Below are 14,987 nucleotides of genomic sequence, written 5' to 3' on the forward strand. Positions count from 1 at the left end.
ATGTACAGCGCAGAAATTCATTCGCTGGTCTATTTTCCTCTCGCAGTACCGCTACGATATCTTGTATCGGTCCACTGCTAAGCACGGAAACGCCGATGCGTTGTCCCGTTTGCCTGTTGCTGAGGATAAAGCATTCGATTCTTCCGAACTTGCTTGCATGTTCATTGATTCGGAAACCGATGACGTGGTCGAATCGTTTCCGATTGATTTTCGTCGTGTAGCTACAGCCACAGCTGCTGACCCTGTCCTTGCTACCGTTTTGCGTTTTGTTGCTACGCAATGGCCTTTGTCAAAGTCTCGGATCGAGGATCCGTTGGTTCGCCGATTTTTTGCTCACAAGGAGAGACTTTTTGTTCGGCGTGGTGTTTTGTTGTTGCGTTCTGATAATGATCAGTCCAGAGTTGTGGTCCCACGTTCGTTACAGTCCTCTGTTTTACGGCTTCTTCACTGAGGACATTGGGGTATAGTGCAAACGAAACAACTTGCTCGTCAGCACTGTACTTGGTTCGGAATCGATGCTGCGATTACGAATATGTGTTCTTCTTGCATGGCATGTGCCGAACAACAATCCGCACCGCCACGGAAAGTCTTTGCATGGCCAAAAGCCACTTCCCCTTGGCAACGCTTGCACATCGATTTTGCTGGTCCATTCTGGAATGCTCGATGGTTGGTTCTGGTAGATGCCTTCAGTAATTTTCCTTTTGTTGTCCGGATGTCTTCCACGACGTCCTCTGCCACCATCCAAGCGTTGTCTGCTATCTTTTGCATTGAAGGTCTTCCGCAGACTATTGTTTCCGACAATGGCCCACAATTCATGTCCGCTGAATTTCAGTCATTCTGCCAGGCCAATGGTATTCAACATCTGACATCCGCGCCGTTTTCGCCTCAGTCAAACGGTGCCGCTGAACGATTGGTCCGGACTTTCAAGTCACAGATGTTGAATTTGAAAGAGGCGCATTCTTGGAAGGACGCGTTGTTGCTCTTTTTGTCCTCGTATCGCTCTCAGCCCCGAGATGGTCACTCGCCGGCTGAGTTGCTCCACGGTCGTCCTCATCAAACCTTGATGTCTTTGCTGCATCCGCTGCATCAGGTTCCAGTGCAGCGGCAGACTTCTGCTTTTGCTCCAGGCGACGTTGTATTTTATCGCAACTATCGAGGTTCACGGCGTTGGCTTGCAGGGCGCATTCTTCGCTGCATCGGCCGGGCGATGTATTTGGTTTTGGGGGCCTCTGGTGAGGTGCGTCGGCATCTCAATCAGCTGCGCCTCTGTTGTCGCACGGGTTCTGCCCCTCCCCGTCTGCTTTCAGCGACGGTGCCGTCCGGTCAGCGCCCTGGGGACCCATCTATTGGCTCGCCTCATCCCCAGGTGTTACCGACGATGCCTTCCATTTTGCCCCATGGCGACGCGCCGCCGCAGCCGCCGCCGCCGCCTGTTCTCCCGTCGGTGCCGCCCGCATTCGACGCTTTGTGGCAGCCGCCAAGCACCTCCCTGGGTCACGCGCCGCCGATCGCTTCCCGTGACCAGCCGTCCTCCGCCATGGAACTCTTGCCCGCTCCGGACCACATGATGTCTTCACACGTCAGGTACCCCGACGCAATGGAGGTCGACCCTTCGGCCCCTCCTGTCTCTTTACGGGCGCATACACTGCATGTTGACGTGCACCCTGGACTAGGTTTTCAGGCGTTTCCTAGCTCCCCTCAGACCGAATGGCCGGGTGCGGGTGGCACAGCCTCGCCTGTTGTTAGGCTCCCCACCTCATCGCATACGTCAACATGGGGTCCTCCCCACGGCAGGCGGAAGCCTTATAACACGACCGTTCGCCGATTTGTGGGGGAGGAATGTGGTGTCACCGCCAGACACCACACTTGCTAGGTGGTAGCTTAAATCGGCCGCGGTCCATTTAGTACATGTCGGACCCGCTTGTCGCCACTGTGTGATCGCAGACCGAGCGCCACCACAAGGCAGGTCTCGAGATGCGGAATAGCACTCGCCCCAGTTGTACGACGACTTTGCTAGCGACAACACTGACGAAGCCTTTCTCTCATTTGCCGAGAGACAGTTAGAATAGCCTTCAGCTAAGTCCAGGGCTACGACCTAGCAAGGCGCCATTAGCCTTACATAGCAAGTGATAGTTTGATAGTTATAGTATGAAATGTCTCATCCGGAATGCTGTATTCACAACAAGGATAAATAAAAGTTAAGTATTCGAGGAGCTGCATACTTTTCTTATTAGCATTCAATACTTATCCTGTTCCAGAATTCACGTCCGTCTGCGTTAGATAGCGTGCATTTAGGCCTCCTCTATCTACAAGGTGTTGGCACATTTGCCAACACATCAGGTGTCATGCCAGTGCATTTAAGGATCAGGATAAGGGACATGGTTTTGGCTAGGGATAGGGAAACTTTTCTGAAGTGTTGCAGATAAACAGAGCAGGGGTAAATTGTGTTGGTGGGTGGGGGGCACTGGGGAGGGAAGTTTGTTTTGGAAGTGGTGGTTAAAGGTTGCAGGTGTTCCTTAAAAGCTGCCTAAGCCATGGAATTCCCCACAATAGCCTAACCATAAATATTCCTATTTCTGGATGCCAACCCTTCTTCCACAATGACCTTCATCTTTTCAGGTTCCACTAGTTGCTTTCCCTCACAAACCTGGTTCTACAAAAACATGTCTCCATGGCACAGGCACCCAAAAAAGTACTGCTAGTTCGCAATCGCCACTACCTACACCTCATCACCCAAACTGATATCCTGCCACTCAAACACCTAGAAGAAGATTTCCAAACTCCAGCCTGCTGAAATCCTGCTCCCGCCTCGGAGCACCACTATCCAACCCAACCCAAATTCCAGTGTTCCTCCTCATCAAACCCCTCATAGCAACCAGACCCTGCCTAGCTGACCTTTTCAACCTATCACATCCTCCAAAACCTCCTACCAGCACTCCACGAAATCCAGAATGGAAACAATCCCAGAACACTGTTTTTAACCTCTCCACCAAAATCCTCAGACCCACAGAAATTTCAGACCTATCCAAAGGCGTCACATTCAGTCCTACTCCCAGGTCTAACTATGTTGAACTTGTGAAAGATCTACGCTCCTTCTCTCGCTCCCTACAGTGGAAACACTTCTTTGCCACCAACCCATCCAACTACAGCCAGTCCAAACCTAAAATCAAACCCTGCCTGTCCCAGTTTGTACCACCATCCAACTGTGATGATGATGATTGGTTTGTGGGGTGCTCAACTGTGCGGTTATCAACACCCGTACAAAGTCCCAATTTTTACAAAATCAAATTTTTACACAGTCCAACTTAGCCACTGTAATGAATGATGATGATGATGATTACATGAAATGATGAGGACAACACAAACACCCCGTCCCCAGGTAGAGAAAATCTCCAACTTGGCCGGAAATTGAGCCCGGGACCCCATGATCCAGAGGCAACAATGCTAGCCACTAGACCATGAGCTGCAGGCAACCATCCAACTGTGACCTTCCCACATTTCTGCATAACCATCCCCTAGTCATCTTCCAGGAAGTCTACAACTCTTGGTCTAGGGGCTAGCATTGCTGCCTCTGGATCACGGGGTCCCAGGTTCTATTCCCGGCCAGGTTGGGGATTTTCTCTGCCCGGGGACTGTGTGTTTGTGTTGTCCTCATCATTTCATCATCATTATCATCACCATCATTTGTGAGAGTGACTAGATTGGAATGAGAAAAGAAAATGGACTGTGTAAAAATTGGGTCTTTGTATGAGCACTGGTAACCATGCAGTTGAGTGCCCCACAAACCAATCATCATCATCATCATCATCATCATCTTCATCATCATCTTCCAAGAATTTCTAACTTCCAACATGGCCTCACCATCCTTTCCCAAGTCCCTTCCTAAGAACAACCTTTCAGCAGAAGAAAGAACTACCCTACACAACCTAAAAATGGATCCAAACCTGATCATCCTCCAGGCAGACAAAGGTTGCATCATTGTTGTGATGAACCGAAGTGTCTACCTGGTGGAGGGCCTCTGCCAGCTGTCTGAAACCTCCATCTGCAAGCTCTGCCAAAGTGATCCCATTCCAGAAGTCCAACATAACCTCCAATCCCCGCTGAAATCCTTAGGTGCTTCACAGAACCTCTCCCCTGAATCCATCTCCCTGCTCACCCCAACAACAGCCCGCACACCATCTCTTACATGTTCCCCCAAATCCACAAACCTAACAAACCTGGGTGCCCCATTGTGGCTGGTTACAGTGCTTCCACCGAAAGAATCTGGGTCCTTGTTGAACAACATCTGCAACCAGTTGTCCAAAACCTAGCCTCCCACATTAGAGATACCAACTACTTCCTGCACCAGCTCTCCACCATCCTCACACCCCTACCTCCTGGGTCCCTATTCATCACTGTAGATGCAACCTCCTTATACACCAACAGCCCTCATGCCAATGGCCTCTTCCAACGTCCTGCAGATTCCAAACTCATCACTTCATACATCCAACCAACTACATCCTAACCCATAATTCACCTTTGAAGGGAAGGTATACAAACAAATTTGTGGCACAGCCATGGGAACCCACATGGCACCCTCCTATGCCAACCTATTCATGGACCACCTAGAGAAAACACTCCTAGCTTCTCGAACTCCCAAACCCCTCGACTGGTTCACATTTATTAATGACATCTTTATAATCTGGACCCAAGTCCTAGATAGCTTATCCTCATTTCTTCACAATCTTAGCACATTATCTCCCATCCACTTCACATGGCCCTCATCCTCTCATTGCACCACCTTTATAGACGTTGATCTCCTCCTCTCAGATGGCTCCATTCACACCTAAGTCGACATCAGACCAACAGTACCTGCACTGTGACAGCTGCCGCCCCTTCCACACAAAAAAATCCCTCTGATGCAGCCTGGTAACCAGTGTCAGATGCATTTTCAGTGATGAGAACTCCCTTACCCAGAATTCTAAAGGCCACACAAAGGCCTTCACAGACAGGCAATACCCCCAGACCTAATACACAAACAGATATCCTGTGCCATATCCCCCCCCCCCACACACACACACACCTGATCCTCACATCACTCCCAAGAACCAACCACAAAGAAGGCCCCCTTGTCGCTCAATACCACCCGGGACTGGAACAGCTAAACCATGTTCTTCGTCTGGGCTTTGATTATCATAATGTCATGAAATGAGGGACATCCTACCCAAGATATTTCCATCCCTTCACAAAGTGGTGTTCCACCACCTACCAAACCTCCACAACTTCATAGTCCATCCCTATGCCACTCCCAGCCCGAATCCCCTGCCACAGGGATCTTACAGAAAAACCAGACGCATGACCTGCCCTCTCCACCCACCCAGCACAAACCTTGTACTCCAGTCCCATCACAGGCTTATCCTACACCATCAGAGGCCATGCCACCGGTGAAAGCAGCCAAGTTATAAACCAGCTCTGCTGCAACCAGTGTGGAGTGTTTTACATTGGTATGACAACAAACCAATTGTCAACCAGAATGAATGGCTACTGTCAAACTGTCGCCAAAAACAAGGTGGACTGCACATTGTCACAACATGCAGCAGAGCACATGTGAGATTTCAGTGGCTGCTTCACAACCTGTGTCATCTGGATGCTCCTCACCACCATCAACTTTTATGAGGTGCGCAGTTTGGAGCCATCCTTACAATGCAGTCTTCGCTTTCGTAACCTCCCTGGCCTAAACTTAAGGTGACTCACTCTCTCTCTCTCTCTCTCTCTCTCTCTCTCTCTCTCTCTGTGTGTGTGTGTGTGTGTGTGTGTGTGTGTGTGTGTGTGTGTGTGAGAGAGAGAGAGAGAGAGAGAGAGAGAGAGAGAGAGAGAGAGAGAGAGAGAATTTCATCCCGAAAGCTAGCAAAGCAAAGCTCTGTACCTTTTGTGTGTGTGTTGACGACACATCGCTTATGCCTTTTGGTGAGTAATCTCTTTATTCGTAAATAATTTGTTAAAAAGTTACAGTTAACTGAACTAAAGACATGTATAACTTTGTGAGCTAATCAGCAGATTTGAGGAAAGTGATCTACACCATTTGAAAGTTAAGTGTTCCAACTCTGCTGTAACATATTTAAATTACCTAAAATTCACTATCTTACGCAATAATTAACATCAAAGTTTCTGACTATCGCCTATTTTACTGTAAATTTTCTCAAATCTACTGTTAAATTCTGAACTCACCACATACTTTTGTTACTTTAATTTTTCTGTACAAAAGACATACACAGTTAATGAATTAATTCACTAATTAATAACTTCATGTAATTCACTTTGATTTGCAATATGGTGTCTACTTATGTAAATGTAGAGAATCATGACATAGAAGAAAAACGGTGTCTATGTATTTTTATAAATTTGTAACCAGCAACATTTTTTGTAATTCAAAATTCTTTTATTTCTGGTACATCATCAAAGATAATAAATTCCAACCTAGCCATATTTCAAAGCAATATGCAATTTAAAGAATGACAATTGGGTCTTATGCCCATCTATAAGTAGCCACATATTGCTCAAAATAATCAGTCCATGGTTTGAAAATAAACGAGTGACATCTGTGTTGGACATGCTCTCATTGTTTGACTCACACCACAATTATGTTTATTCTGTACATAGGAATATACACTCCATTCACCATGAAAATCACAAACTTAATATTGAGGAGCAGATAGATTGCTACTCACTGTAAAGTGACGTGTGGATTGAAGACAGGCACTGTGGAAAAACTGTTATGAGATTTCAGCCAAAGCCTACTTCAAATAAGAAAATATGCACATTCACACAAGCAAGCAGATCTCATTCAAAAATGACCACTAGCTCCAGCCATCCCACACTGTCATGTTGAGTGAAGACAGTAATCTGGAGTGGGGCAGGTAAATGGAAGGGGGAGGGATAGCAAGGCATGTGTGGGGAGAGAGTAGTGTCAGCATTGCCTGGCAGAGCATGCAAGGATTGGATGGTAGCAGGAGAAGGCTGCCAGGGTCAGCATTGGGAGGCTGAGGGAGAGGGGGGTGTGGGGTGGGGTGGGAAAGGTGAGGAGTAAAGATGGGGAAAAGACTGCTGGGTTCCATGGAAGAGAGCTGCACACAATGAGGGTCAGGAGATGTGAACTGCGAGTAGGTGATGGGAGAGAGGGGATGGAAACTGTTCAGTGGAGGGTGTGTGGACAGTGGGTTACCGTAGGTAGAGGCTAAGATAATTTTGGGAGTTGAGAATGTGTTGTACGGATAAGTTCAGAAAAGCTGGTGGTAGAGGGAAGGTTCCAGATGGCCCGCGTTATGCAGTAGTCATGAAATCAAGAATGTTACATTCAGCTGCATGTTGTGCCACAGGGTGGTCCACTTTTCTCTTGGCCACAGTTTGCCATTCATCCTGGTGGACATCTGGTTGGTAATCATGCCAATATAAAAAGTTGTGCAATTGTTGCAGCAGATCTCATATCTGACATGGCTGTTTTCACAGGGGGCCTGGCCTCATCAGAGGGAACGATAAGCTGGTGACATCATTGGACTAGAAAGTTCTGGGTGGGTGGATTGGCTAGGTCTTGCACCTGTAGTCTTCCATAGGGATATGATCCTTACGGATAGGTGTTGCAACTGGGAATGGCATCGGAATAGACTAAGATGTTGGAGAGGTTGGGTGGGCAACAGAACAGCACTTTAGGAGGTGAGGGAAGGGTCTTGGATAGGATGTCCCTCATTTCAGTGCATTATGGTAGATAATCAAAGCCCTGTCAAGGGATGTGGTTCAGATTTCCAGTTCTGGTTGGTACTGAGTGATGAAAGGGGCACTCCTTTGAGCTCTGGTTCTTCAGGATGGTGGGAGGATTGGTGGTGTGCGGCGATACAGCACAGGAAATCTGTTTGTAGACTAGATCTTGGGGGCTAGTACCTGTCTGTGAAGGCCTTTGTGAGACTGTTAGCATACTGGGAAAGAGAGTTCTTGTCACTGCAGATACAACATTCCCAGGTGGCCAGATTGTTTGGAAAGAATTTTTCGGTGTGGAAGGGATGGCAGTTGTCGAAATGCAGGCACTTTTGGTGGTTGGTGGTTTCCATGAGGACAGATATGTGGGTGGAGCCAACAGATAGGATAAAGTCAACATCCAGAAAGATGGTGTGCTAGGTTGTAAGAAGACCAGCACTTGGCAGAGTAGCTGTTGACATTGTGACAGAATGAAGATAGAGTGTCTTGACCCTGTGTCCAGATTATGAAGATATTGTAAGTGAACCAGTCCAGAGGTTTGGGGTTTTGTCAGGCTAGCAAGGTTTCCCCTAGATGGCCTATAAATAGCCTGGCGTAGGAGGGAGTCATGCTGGTGCCCATGGCTGCACTGCGGATTTGTTTGTGTACTTTCCCTTCAAAGGAGAAGTAGTTGTGTGTTAGCATCAAGTTGGCAAAGTGTTTGATGGATGAGGTTTTGGGTTTGGAGTCTAGAGGACATTGGAAGAGATAGTGTTCAATAGTGGTAAGATCATGGGCACGAGGGATGTTGATGTATATGGGAGTGGCATCAACAATAATGAGTAGGGATCCACAAAGTAAAGGGGTAGGGATGGTGGATAGTCAGTGAAGGAAGTGGTTGGTATCTTTGAGATGGGAGGCAAGTTTTGTTATGTTACTGATCAATAAGGACTGAAATTCTTTCAGTGGAGGCACAATAACCACCTACAATGGACATCCACAATTTCTAGGTTCATGGATATTGGGGAGTATGTACAGGTGAATGTGTAGGGTGACTCAGGGATGAGAAGAGAAATGGATTCGGGTGAGAGGCTTTAAGCAGGGATTGGACTTCTGTGATGGGATAATTCTGAGAGGCTTTAAGCACGGATTGGATAATTCTGGCAGAGTTTATAGGTGGAGCAGTCAGACAATTTTCAGAGGCCTCTACCAGGCAGTCACTGCAATTTATACCAACAGTGATGAGTCCATTGTCTGGAGGTAGGATGATTATGTCAGCATGTGTTTTTGAGGCTGTGTATGGCTGACCTTTCTTCTGCTGGAAGATTGTTGTTCTTAGGAAGGGTCCTGAGGAAAGATGGTGAGGCCAAACTGGAGGTAAGGAGTTTGTGGAAGGTGACCAGGGGCTGTTTAGGTGGGAGGGGGGAGGATCACTATTGAATGGTGGCACGAACATGGAAAGGTAGGGTTTAATGTTGTCATTAGGGTGGTTTTGGCTGGAGGTATTGGTGGCAAATAAGTGATTCCATTGCAGGTATGGGGAGAAGGACAGTAGGCATTTGACAAATCCAACATGGTTAAATTTGGGTGCAGGGGTGAAGGTCAAAGCGAAAGAGAATGTATAACAAGTTTTCTCCTGTCACCATGATGTCATAGGCATGGTCACGGCTGCTCTTCCACTATGGCTCACACCATATCTCGAAGGCAGAGCCGTTGATACAGAATAAACTGACTGAACAGCAAGTACTGCAAACGTGGTATAATGTTTATCATCTTTCTGGCTTGCAGATGCACTACGTCCATTTGTTTCATGTTACATGTTGTTGTTGTGGTCTTCAGTCCTGAGACTGGTTTGATACAGCTCCCCATGCTACTCTATCCTGTGCAAGTTTCTTCATCTCCCAGTACCTACTGCAACCCGCATCCTTCTGAATCTGTTTAGTGCATTCATCTCTTGGTCTCCCTCTACGATTTTTACCCTCCACGCTGCCCTCCAATACTAAATTGGTGAACCCTTGATGCCTCAGAACATGCCCTTCTTCTAGTCAAGTTGTGCCACAAACTTCTCTTCTCCCCAATACTATTCAATATCTCCTCATTAGTTATGTGATCTACCCATCTAATCTTCAGCATTCTTCTGTAGCACCACATTTCGAAAGCTTCTATTCTCTTCTTGTCCAAACTAGTTATCATCCACGTTTCACTTCCATACATGGCTACACTCCATACAAATACTTTCAGAAACGACTTCCTGACACTTAAATCTATACTCGATGTTAACAAATTTCTCTTCTTCAGAAACGCTTTCCTTGCCATTGCCAGTCTACATTTTATATCCTCTCTACTTTGACCATCATCAGTTATTTTGCTCCCCAAATAGCAAAACTCCTTTACCACTTTAAGTGTCTCATTTCCTAATCTAATTCCCTCAGCATCACCCGATTTAATTCGACTACATTCCATTATCCTCGTTTTGCTTTTGTTGATGTTCATCTTATATTCTCCTTTCAAGACACTATCCATTCCGTTCAGCTGCTCTTCTAAGTCATTTGCTGTCTCTGACAGAATTACAACTCATGATACATATGCATAAATGAAACATACAGCCAAACAATAGATTACCTAATTCATTATGAAAATAAACTTTTTCTAGTGGTGATCATTATTCATAGATCAGAAAAATGCATGTGCAAAACTCACATTACATTACTAAAAGCCCCCTCCCCCACACACAAATGAGTATTATTACTCCTCTTACATTTTTAAATAACTAAAGACAGCTGAGTAATTGTTCATGAAGGTCACATCTCCATCTCCCCTTCTCTCCTTCTCCATCTCCATCTTCTCCTCCTTCTCCTTCTCCTTCTTCTTCTTTAGTCTGAGGAGTGGTTTTTTTTTCTCCAACTCCCCAAGTTAGTATATTCTGTGCGTGGCTCTTCATCTCTGCAGAAGCACTAAAACCTACATGCACTTGAACCTGCTAACTGATATCAATTTTCTGTCTCACTTTAAAATTTTTAGTCCCCACACTTCCCTCTATTACCAAATTGACATCCCTTAATGCCTTAGAATGTGTCCTAGGAACAGATCCCTTCTTTTAGTCAGGCCATGCCAAAAGTTACTTTTCTTTCAATTTCACTTCCATTACCCAAACTACCCACTTAATATTCAGCATTCACCTACAACATCAGTTTTCAAAAGCTTCTGTTCTCTTCTTATTCTGAATTGCTTCTCATCTGCACTTCAATTCTGTGCAAACAAGGCTACCCTCCAAACAGTTTCAAACAACACTTCTAACATTTACATTTATACTAGATGTTAACATAGTCCTCTTTTTTTTCAGCATTGCCTTTCTTGCTATTGCCAGTCTGGATTTTATACCATCTACTTCGGTTGTTGTTGTTGTGGTCATCAGTCCTGAGACTGGTTTGATGCAGCTCTCCATCTACTTCGGTAGTCACCAGTTATTTTGCTGCCCAAAAAGCAAATCTCCTCGACTGGTTTTAGTGTCGTTTTCTGATCTAATTTCCCAGCACCACCTGATTTAATTCAGCAAAGCTCTGTCCTTGTTTTATTTTTGCTCATATTTGTCTTATAATCTCTTCAAGGCACTATCCATTCCATTCAACTGATGTTCCTAGTCCTTTGCCATATCTGACAATTACAGTGCCATCAGCAAAACTTCAAAATTTTTGTTCCTTCTCTCTCAACTTTAACTAACTAAATGTCTTCTTTATTTTCTTTGCTCAGTGTACAAATTGAATAAAATGTGGACAGCTATCGGCTTGTCTCAACAACAGTCTCCAAATGGTAATAACCTTTTGCACCCTGTATAGCAGCGGTGTCCCATCTGCACACCACATGGAGCCAAAAGCAAGTGTCAGTGGGGCCCAAGAAGTGAACATTTATCACACAATGGAAAAAAATTAAAAATTAATTAATTCCATAAATGTAAAGTTAGATATCTTCAATTCGAAACTCACTCACTCACACTCTTTGCTCAGTAGTTTATTTTGTTGGTGTTATGTATATTATGTGTTGTTTGTTGTTGTGGTCTTCAGTCCTGAGACTGGTTTGATGCAGCTCTCCATGCTACTCTATCCTGTGCAAGCTTCTTCATCTCCCAGTACTTACTGCAACCTACATCCTTCTGAATCTGCTTAGTGTATTCATCTCTTGGTCTCCCTCTACGATTTTTACCCTCCACGCTGCCCTACAATGCTAAATTTGTGATCCCTTGATGCCTCAGAACATGTCCTAGCAACCGGTCCCTTCTTTTTGTCGAGTTGTGACACAAACTCCTCTTCTCCCCAATTCTATTCAATACCTCCTCATTAGTTATGTGATCTACCCATCTAATCTTCAGCATTCTTCTGTAGCACTACATTTCGAAAGCTTCTATTCTCTTCTTGTCCAAACTATTTATCGTCCATGTTTCACTTCCATACATGGCTACACTACATACAAATACTTTCAGAAACGACTTCCTGACACTTAAATCTATACTCGATGTTAACAAATTTCTCTTCTTCAGAAACGCTTTCCTTGCCATTTCCAGTCTACATTTTATATCCTCTCTACTTCGACCATCATCAGTTATTTTGCTCCCCAAATAGCAAAACTCCTTTACTACTTTAAGCGTCTCATTTCCTAATCTAATTCCCTCAGCATCACCCGATTTAATTTGACTACATTCCATTATCCTCGTTTTGCTTTTGTTGATGTTCATCTTATATCCTCCTTTCACGACACTGTCCGTTCCGTTCAACTGCTCTTCGAAGTCCTTTGCTGTCTCTGACAGAATTACAATGTCATCAGCGAACCTCAAAGTTTTTATTTCTTCTCCATGAATTTTAATACCTACTCTGAATTTTTCTTTTGTTTCCTTTACTGCATGCTCAATATACAGATTGAATAACATCGGGGAGAGGCTACAACCCTGTCTCACTCCCTTCCCAACCACTGCTTCCCTTTCATGTCCCTCGACTCTTATAACTGCCATCTGGTTTCTGTACAAATTGTAAATAGCCTTACGCTCCCTGTATTTTACCCCTGCCACCTTCAGAATTTGAAAGAGAGTATTCCAGTTAACATTGTCAAAAGCTTTCTCTAAGTCTACAAATGCTAGAAACGTAGGTTTGCCTTTTCTTAATCTTTCTTCTAAGATAAGTCGTAAGGTAAGTATTGCCTCACGTGTTCCAACTTTTCTACGGAATCCAAACTGATCTTCCCCGAGGTCCGCTTCTACCAGTTTTTCCGTTCGTCTGTAAAGAATTCGCATTAGTATTTTGCAGCTGTGACTTATTAAACTGATAGTTCGGTAATTTTCACATCTGTCAACACCTGCTTTCTTTGGGATTAGAATTATGATATTCTTCTTGAAGTCTGAGGGTATTTCGCCTGTCTCATACACCTTGCTCACCAGATGGTAGAGTTTTTTTTATGACTGGCTCTCCCAAGGCCGTCAGTAGTTCTAATGGAATGTTGTCAACTCCCGGCGCCTTGTTTCTACTCAGGTCTTTCAGTGCTCTGTCAAACTCTTCACGCCGTATCTTATCTCCCATTTCGTCTTCATCTACATCCTCTTCCATTTCCATAATAATGTCCTCAAGTACATCGCCCTTGTATAAACCCTCTATATACTCCTTCCACCTTTCTGCCTTCCCTTCTTTGCTTAGAACTGGGTTTCCACCTGAGCTCTTGATATTCATACAAGTGGTTCTCTTCTCTCCAAAGGTCGCTTAATTTTCCTGTAGGCATTATCTCTCTTACCCCTAGTGAGATAAGCCTCTACTTCCTTACATTTGTCCTCTAGCCATCCCTGCTTAGCCATTTTGCACTTCCTGTCGATCTCATTTTTGCGACGTTTGTATTCCTTTTTGCCTGCTTCATTTACTGCATTTTTATATTTTCACCTTTCATCAGTTAAATTCAGTATTTCTTCTGTTACCCAAGGATTTCTATTAGCCCTCGTCTTTTTACCTACTTGATCGTCTGCTGCCTTCACTACTTCATCTCTCAGAGCTACCCATTCTTCTTCTATTGTATTTCTTTCCCCCATTCTTGTCAATCGTTCCATAATGGTCTCCCTGAAGCTCTCTACAACCTCTGGTTCTTTCAGTTTATCCAGCTCCCATCTCCTTAAATTAGCACCTTTTTGTAGTTTCTTCAGTTTTAATCTACAGTTCATAACCAATAGACTGTGGTCAGAGTCCACATCTGCCCCTGGAAATGTCTTACAATTTAAAACCTGATTCCTAAATCTCTGTCTTACCATTATATAATCTATCTGATACCTTTTAGTATCTCCAGGATTCTTCCATATATACAACCTTCTTTTATGATTCTTGAACCAAGTATTAGCTATGATTAAGTTATGCTCTGTGCAAAATTCTACCAGACGGCTTCCTCTTTCATTTCTTCCCCCCAATCCATATTCACCTACTATGATTCCTTCTCTCCCTTTTCCTACTGACGAATTCTAGTCACCCATGACTATTAAATTTTCGTCTCCCTTCACTACCTGAATAATTTCTTTTATCTCATCATACATTTCATCAATTTCTTCATCATCTGCAGAGCTAGTTGGCATACAAACTTGTACTACTGTAGTAGGCATGGGCTTCGTGTCTATCTTGGCCACAATAATGCGTTCACTATGCTGTTTGTAGTAGCTTACCCGCACTCCCATTTTTTAATTCATTATTAAACCTACTCCTGCATTATCCCTATTTGATTTTGTATTTATAACCCTGTATTCACCTGACCAAAAGTCTTGTTCCTCCTGCCACCGAACTTCACTAATTCCCACTAAATCTAACTTTAACCTATCCATTTCCCTTTTTAAATTTTCTAACCTACCTGCCCGATTAAGGGATCTGACATTCCACGCTCCGATCTGTAGAACGTCAGTTTTCTTTCTCCTGATAACGACGTCCTCTTGAGTAGTCCCCGCCCGGAGATCAGAATGGGGGACTATTTTACCTCCGGAATATTTTACCCAAGAGGACGCCATCATCATTTAATTACAGCTGTAGTTTCCCCTTGCTTTCAGCCGTTCGCAGTACCAGCACAGCAAGGCCGTTTTGGTTAATGTTACAAGGCTAGATCAGTCAGTCATCCACGCTGTTGCCCCTGCAACTACTGAAAAGGCTGCTGCTCCTCTTCAGGAACCACACGTTTGTCTGGCCTCTCAACAGATACCCCTCCGTTGTGGTTGCACCTACGGTACGGCCATCTGTATCGCTGAGGCACGCAAGCCTCCCCACCAACGGCAAGGT

Source organism: Schistocerca americana, chromosome 7 (genome assembly GCF_021461395.2).
Source record: "Schistocerca americana isolate TAMUIC-IGC-003095 chromosome 7, iqSchAmer2.1, whole genome shotgun sequence".
Classification (NCBI taxonomy): domain Eukaryota; kingdom Metazoa; phylum Arthropoda; class Insecta; order Orthoptera; family Acrididae; genus Schistocerca; species Schistocerca americana.